The 7,757-nt window shown below is 37.2% G+C and overlaps 1 protein-coding gene across 2 annotated transcripts in view; it reads left to right on the top strand.

Annotated features, from left to right (window-relative positions):
* The first annotated feature begins 4,904 nt into the window (after positions 1 to 4,904).
* gas2l3 (growth arrest-specific 2 like 3) overlaps positions 4,905 to 7,757 on the top strand; it is a 104,552-nt gene continuing 101,699 nt past the window's right edge. For both annotated transcript variants that reach the window (XM_062066285.1, XM_062066287.1), the window contains exon 1: positions 4,905 to 5,041. The gene's annotated coding sequence lies outside the window, so the exon portion shown is untranslated. The remainder of the gene's footprint in view (positions 5,042 to 7,757) is intronic.

Genomic DNA, 7,757 nt, shown 5'->3' with positions numbered 1-7,757 from the left:
AATTGTGGAACTTAAAGAATGTCCCATTGAATTCAATGGGACATTTCCCAAAAATTGGGGAATTTCTGTAAAAGCGGGAATTTTTTTGAAAATCGTAAAAAACTTGAACGGTTTGAATCAGTACAACTGAAATGTTTGGTGTTTAAATTTTTCAAATCGGTGGAGAAATGTTGAAGTAGTAACATGTTGAATTGAGAAATGGTATTACGGAGTTCCTGGAATTTTGGGAAAACTTGTAATTTTTCCTGTTCAAAAAACAACTTCGGTTTTTATCCTGATTAAGAGGAATGTTTTGATGGTGGAACGGTTGAAATGTGTTGAAAAATGTGGAAGGAGTAGCCGCCAGAATAAAAGGGTGGAAATAGGGCTTTGGAAAAGCAAGAATTTGGGAAAATCCTGGAATTTTTTTGAACTTGGAAAAAGATTACTTTGAATTTCCAGAATGGTGGAATGTGTTGAAGGTGAAATTGTTTCAATAGCTTGAAAAATGTGGAAATGGCAGAAGTTTGAAAAATGGCCAATTCCTTTTGAATGGGAAAAATGTCCCGGAATTCTGGGAAATCAGGGAATTTTTTTTTTAATTAGTCAATGGGAAAGCCCGCAATTCCCGAACAGGCTGAACAGTTTGAAGTTGGAACGCTTTGAATCAGATGAAAAATGTGGGAATTGTGGAACTTTGAAGAATGTCCCATTGATTTCATTGGGAATTTCCCCAAAAATTGGGAATTCCGGGTAAAGCGGGAATTTTTGTGAAAATAGTACAAACTTGAATGGTCTGAATGAGTTGAAATGGTTGGTGTTGACATTTTTGAAATCGGTGGAGAAATGTTGACGTAGTAACATGTTGAATTAAGAAATGTTATTACGGAATTCCTGGAATTTCGGGAAAAAACAGGAATTTTTCCAGTTCAAAAAACAACTTCGGTTTTTGTGCTGATTAAGAGGAATGGTTTGATGGTGGAACGGTTGAAATGCGTTGAAAAATGTGGAAGGAATAGTCACCAGAATAAAAGGGTGGAAATAGGGCTTTGGAAAAGCAGGAATTCTGGAAAATCCTGGAATTTTTTTGAACTTGGAAAAAGGATAGTTTGAATTTCCAGAATGGTGGAATGTGTTGAAGGTGGGATTATTTGAATAGGTTGAAAAATGTCGAAATGGCGGAAGTTTGAAAAATGGCCAATTCATTTTGAATGGGAAAAATGTCCCGGAAAACCTGGAATTCTGGAAAATCTGGGATTTAAAAAAAAAAAAAGTCAATAGGAAAGCCTGTGATTCTCGAACAGGCTGAACAGTTTGAGGTTTGAACGCTTTGAATCAGATGAAAAATGTGGGAATTGTGGAACTTTGAAGAATGTCCCATTGATTTCAATGGGAATTTCCCCAAAAATTGGGAATTCCGGGTAAAGCGGGAATTTTTGTGAAAATGGCAAAAACTTGAATGGTCTGAATGAGTTGAAATGGTTGGTGTTGACATTTTTCAAATCGGTGGAGAAATGTTGACTTAGTAACATGTTGAATTGAGAAATGGTATTAAGGAATTCCTGGAATTTTGGGAAAAATGGGAATTTTTCCAGTTAAAAAAAACAACCTTGTTTTTTGTTTGTGCTGATTAAGAGGAATGTTTTGATGGTGGAACGGTTGAAATGGGTTGAAAAATGTGGAAGGAATAGTCACCAGAATAAAAGGGTGGAAATAGGGCTTTGGAAAAGCAGGAATTCTGGAAAATCCTGGATTTTTTTTGGAACTTGGAAAAAGGATAGTTTGAATTTCCAGAATGGTGGAATGTGTTGAAGGTGGGATTATTTGAATAGGTTGAAAAATGTGGAAATGGCGGAAGTTTGAAAAATGGCCAATTCATTTTGAATGGGAAAAATGTCCCGGAAAACCTGGAATTCTGGAAAATCTGGGATTTTTAAAAAAATTAGTCAATGGGAAAGCCCGTGATTCTCGAACAGGCTGAACAGTTTGAGGTTTGAACGCTTTGAATCAGATGAAAAATGTGGGAATTGTGGAACTTTGAAGAATGTCCCATTGATTTCAATGGGAATTTCCCAAAAAATTGGGAATTCCGGGTAAAGCGGGAATTTTTGTGAAAATAGTACAAACTTGAATGGTCTGAATGAGTTGAAATGGTTGGTGTTGACATTTTTGAAATCGGTGGAGAAATGTTGACGTAGTAACATGTTGAATTAAGAAATGTTATTACGGAATTCCTGGAATTTCTGGAATTTCGGGAAAAAACGGGAATTTTTCCAGTTCAAAAAACAACTTCGGTTTTTGTGCTGATTAAGAGGAATGGTTTGATGGTGGAACGGTTGAAATGCGTTGAAAAATGTGGAAGGAATAGTCACCAGAATAAAAGGGTGGAAATAGGGCTTTGGAAAAGCAGGAATTCTGGAAAACCCTGGAATTTTTTTGAACTTGGAAAAAGGATAGTTTGAATTTCCAGAATGGTGGAATGTGTTGAAGGTGGGATTATTTGAATAGGTTGAAAAATGTGGAAATGGCGGAAGTTTGAAAAATGGCCAATTCATTTTGAATGGGAAAAATGTCCCGGAAAACCTGGAATTCTGGAAAATCTGGGATTTTTTAAAAAATTAGGCAATGGGAAAGCCCGTGATTCTCGAACAGGCTGAACAGTTTGAGGTTTGAACGCTTTGAATCAGATGAAAAATGTGGGAATTGTGGAACTTTGAAGAATGTCCCATTGATTTCAATGGGAATTTCCCCAAAAATTGGGAATTCCGGGTAAAGCGGGAATTTTTGTGAAAATGGCAAAAACTTGAATGGTCTGAATGAGTTGAAATGGTTGGTGTTGACATTTTTCAAATCGGTGGGGAAATGTTGACTTAGTAACATGTTGAATTGAGAAATGGTATTAAGGAATTCCTGGAATTTTGGGAAAAATGGGAATTTTTCCAGTTAAAAAAAAACAACTTTGTTTTTTGTGCTGATTAAGAGGAATGTTTTGATGGTGGAACGGTTGAAATGGGTTGAAAAATGTGGAAGGAGTAGACGCCAGAAAAAAAGGGTGGAAATAGGGCTTTGGAAAAGCAGGAATTCTGGAAAATCCTGGAATTTTTTTGGAACTTGGAAAAATGATAGTTTAAATTTCCAGAATGGTGGAATGTGTTGAAGGTGAAATGGTTTGAATAGGTTGAAAAATGTGGAAATGGCAGAATTTTGAAAAATGGCCAACTCATTTTGAATGGGAAAAATGTCCCGGAAAACCTGGAATTCTGGGAAATCTGGGAATTTTTTAAATTTGTAAAAGGGAAAGCCTGCGATTCCCGAACAGGCTGAACATTTTGAAGTTGGAACGCTTTGAATCAGATGAAAAATGTGGGAATTGTGGAACTTTGAAGAATGTCCCATTGATTTCAATGGGAATTTCCCAAAAAATTGGGAATTCCGGGTAAAGCGGGAATTTTTGTGAAAATAGTACAAACTTGAATGGTCTGAATGAGTTGAAATGGTTGGTGTTGACATTTTTGAAATCGGTGGAGAAATGTTGACGTAGTAACATGTTGAATTAAGAAATGTTATTACGGAATTCCTGGAATTTCGGGAAAAAACGGGAATTTTTCCAGTTCAAAAAACAACTTCGGTTTTTGTGCTGATTAAGAGGAATGGTTTGATGGTGGAAAGGTTGAAATGCGTTGAAAAATGTGGAAGGAATAGTCACCAGAATAAAAGGGTGGAAATAGGGCTTTGGAAAAGCAGGAATTCTGGAAAATCCTGGAATTTTTTTGAACTTGGAAAAAGGATTGTTTGAATTTCCAGAATGGTGGAATGTGTTGAAGGTGGGATTATTTGAATAGGTTGAAAAATGTGGAAATGGCGGAAGTTTGAAAAATGGCCAATTCATTTTGAATGGGAAAAATGTCCCGGAAAACCTGGAATTCTGGAAAATCTGGGATTTAAAAAAAAAAAAGTCAATGGGAAAGCCCGTAATTCTCGAACAGGCTGAACAGTTTGAGGTTTGAACGCTTTGAATCAGATGAAAAATGTGGGAATTGTGGAACTTTGAAGAATGTCCCATTGATTTCAATGGGAATTTCCCCAAAAATTGGGAATTCCGGGTAAAGCGGGAATTTTTGTGAAAATGGTACAAACTTGAATGGTCTGAATGAGTTAAAATGGTTGGTGTTGAAATTTTTCAAATCGGTGGAGAAATGTTGAAGTAGTAACATGTTGGATTGAGAAATGGTATTAAGGAATTCCTGGAATTTCGGGAAAAACGGGAATTTTTACACATAAAAAAAAAACTTCGTTTTTTGTGCTGATTAAGAGGAATGTTTTGATGGTGGAACGGTTGAAATGCGTTGAATAATATGGAAGGAGTAGCCGCCAGAATTAAAGGGTGGAAATAGGGCTTTGGAAAAGCAGGAATTCTGGAAAATCCTGGAATTTTTTTGAACTTGGAAAAACGATAGTTTGAATTTCCAGAATGGTGGAATGTGTTGAAGGTGAAATTGTTTGAATAGGTTGAAAAATGTGGAAATGGCGGAAGTTTGACAAATGTCCAATTCATTTTCAATGGGAAAAATGTCCCGGAAAACCTGGAATTCTGCGAAATCTGGGATTAAAAAAAAAAAAATTAGTCAAAGGGAAAGCCTGCGATTCCCGAACAGGCTGAACAGTTTGAAGTTGGAATGGTTGGAATGGGGTGAAACATGTGGAAGGTATGGAGAAGAAGAAGTTGAATAAATAGCGGAATTTCGGTGTATAAAAGCATTATTGTGTGAGTGCTTTGGAGCATTCATACAATTAGAAAGTGGCGTCGTCCGATGACGTCACCCAACCTATCACTGAATGGGTTGGAGGCAGGTGAGCCAGACCACGCCCCCCCAGAGGGGCTGCTGCGCTCCGATTGGCTGGTTCGAACAGGGGGGCCGCCCACGAGGCGAGCACAGCGGCAGCGACGTCCACACTTGAAATGATTCTCTTCTTCCCCCACGCTACTTTTCCCACAAGGAACCAAAAACACGGAATTGACGCGAACTCTCAGGATTTCAGTGAAGACGACGGCCAGCTTGTGGTGAGTCCAACTTTCTCCTTTCGTCGAGTTTGCCGCGCTCAACTATACGGAGTCGAAAACATCGATAGTGGGAGGAAGTGTCTTGAGTTGTTTTCCTTCTAATTTTTTAAAATGAGATTTATACATAGCTCACATGTGAAGGTGATACTGCGATTGTTGGTGTCGATTAGGGCCGGTCTCGCCCATACCGATGCTCCAAACTTGACTGGAATGTTGGCACTGAATGAAGTGTTGATCAGAATTAGAATTGTTATCAACAAATGTATTTGTGAACAACATATCAACAATATCATTACAAATAACTTATTGCGTGACGTCAGTAAAGCATTCTCACATATACTATAGTGACTACATTGCTGACATTTTAAAACCGTATCAGACCATTCCACTTTCTAAATGTTTGACTCATTCATGACTCGATACCGTTTTTATTTTGTCCAATAATTCCACATTTGTAAGACATTTTCCCCCCCCTTTTGAAATAAATAGCACATTTTTCAACATTTTAACATTTCTCAACTGATTCAAACTATTCCAAAGTCAAAATGCTCGTTGCTAATGCTAGTCACTTGCTAGCATGCTAACATTATATTCTGACGCAAGCTAACTGTTAACACGTTGACGTTAGCATGGCTCGCTTTTTAGCTCACAGTTAACATGCTAAAATTAGCATGCTAACATTTTTATGGCAATTTTTTAAAAATAGACACCTAACAGTCATATATTTTGGTACTTGCCACATGCTAACTGTTAGCACGTTGACGTTAGCATTGCTCGCTTTTTAGCTAATTTTGCAGCTATGCACCTCAGAGTCTGATATTTTGGTACTTGACAGATGCTCGCAGTTAACATGCTAAAATTAGCGTGCTAACATTTTTTTGGCAATTTTTAAAATAGACACCTAACAGTCATATATTTTGGTAATTAGCGCAGGCTAACTGTTAGCACGTTGACGTTAGCATTGCTCGCTTTTTAGCTAATTTTGCAGCTATGCACCTCAGAGTCTGATGTTTTGGTACTTGATGGATGCTCACAGTTAACATGCTAAAATTAGCATGCTAACATTTTTTTGGCAATTTTTTAAAATAGACACCTAACAGTCATATATTTTGGTACTTGATGCATGCTGCTATACTTTTTGTTGCCTGACGCTATCTGGCTAGCATGCTAACTTTATATTTTGGTACTTGACGCATGCTAACTGTTAGCACGTTGACGTTAGCATTGCTTGCTTTTTAGCTAATTTTGCAGCTATGCACCTCAGAGTCTGATATTTTGGTACTTGACAGATGCTATCAGTCAACATGTAAGCGTGTTAAAATTAGCATGCTTACATTTTTGGGGCAATTTTTTCAAATATACATCTGACAGTCATATATTTTGGTACTTGATGCATGCTTACTGTTTGCATGTTAGCTGTTTTAGATATATTTTTGAAAGTATACGCCCGAGAGTCATACATTTTGGTACTTGATGCATGTTAACTGTTAGCACGTTGACGTTAGCATGGTCGCCTTTTAGCTAATTTTGCAGCTATGCACCTCAGAGTCTGATATTTTGGTACTTGATAGATGCTCGCAGTTAACATGCTAAAATTAGCATGCTAACATTTTTCGGGCAATTTTTCAAATATACACCTGACAGTCATATATTTTGGTATTTGACGCATGTTTACGGTTAGCATGTTAGCTATTTTAGATATATTTTTGAAAGTATATGTTCCAGAGTCGTACATTTTGGTATTTGACCCGTGTTTACTGTTAGCATGTGAGCTCTTTTAGATATATTTTTTAAAGTATACGCCCGAGAGTCTTACATTTTGGTACTTGATGCATGCTGCTATATTTTTGGTTGCCTGACGCTATCTGGCTAGCATGCTAACATTATATTTTGGTACTTGACGCATGCTAACTGTTAGCACATTGACATTAGCATTGCTCAATTTTTAGCTAATTTTGCAGCTATGCACCTCAGAGTCGGATATTTTGGTACTTGACAGATGCTATAAGTCAACATGTAATCGTGCTAAAATCAGCATGCTAACATTTTTTGGGCAACTTTTTCAAATATACACCTGACAGTCATATATTTTGGTATTTGACGCATGCCTACTGTAAGCATGTTAGCTATTTTAGATATATTTTTGAAAGTATGTGCCCCAGAGTCATACATTTAGGTTTTTGATGTTTGTTTACTGTTAGCATGTGAGCTTTTTTAGATATATTTTTGGTACTTGATGCATGCAGCTATATTTTTTATTGTCTGATGCTATCTGGCTAGCATGCTAACCGTTAACACTCCGGTTCCGCTTTGGCTTTTCAGCATTTACATGCAATTTCTTACAAAATTGCATTTTCTAGTTTTCGTCCACCTTCTTCTCCCACATTTTCATCCGTTTCAAACCATTCCACTTTCTAAATGTTAAGCTAATTTATGACGCGCACGCTACCATTTACCCCCCCCCCCCCAAAAAAAATTCCCACATTTCCAGGAATTTCTAATGTTTCAGGCTATTCCCAGGACACGTTAGTCAATCGTTAGCATGCTAATGTTAGCATTCCAGTATGCTAATAAAAGCATGTTAGCTTTTCAGCCGATTTTTGCAACTATACACCTCAGAGTCTGATATTTTGGTACTTGACAGATGCTCACAGTTAACATGCTAAAATTAGCATGCTAACATTTTTTTGGCAATTTTTTCAAATATACACCTGAC

This window comes from Entelurus aequoreus, linkage group LG12, assembly GCF_033978785.1.
Source record: "Entelurus aequoreus isolate RoL-2023_Sb linkage group LG12, RoL_Eaeq_v1.1, whole genome shotgun sequence".
Taxonomy (NCBI): domain Eukaryota; kingdom Metazoa; phylum Chordata; class Actinopteri; order Syngnathiformes; family Syngnathidae; genus Entelurus; species Entelurus aequoreus.
This window is presented reverse-complemented; position numbering and strand designations above follow the sequence as displayed.